The following is a 260-nucleotide window of genomic DNA, read 5'->3' as shown; positions in this document are numbered from 1 at the left end:
ATTGGATAGGATAGGATGAGGAGGAGGAGGAGGAGGAAGAGGATGAGGATATGATGAGGATGAGGACGAAGATGGGATGAGGACGTGGATGGGATGAGAAAGACGATGGGGATGAAGATCACGGTAGGATGACGACGAGGATAGGATGAGGAAGAGGATGAGGATGAGAATATGAAGAGGATGCAGATGAGGATAGAATGTGGAAGAGGTTGAGGATTACGATGAGGATAGGATGGGGATGGGGATGAGGAAGAGGATGA

This window comes from Lupinus angustifolius, chromosome LG09 (assembly GCF_001865875.1).
Source record: "Lupinus angustifolius cultivar Tanjil chromosome LG09, LupAngTanjil_v1.0, whole genome shotgun sequence".
Classification (NCBI taxonomy): Eukaryota; Viridiplantae; Streptophyta; class Magnoliopsida; order Fabales; family Fabaceae; genus Lupinus; species Lupinus angustifolius.
Note: the sequence above shows the minus strand (reverse complement) of the source record.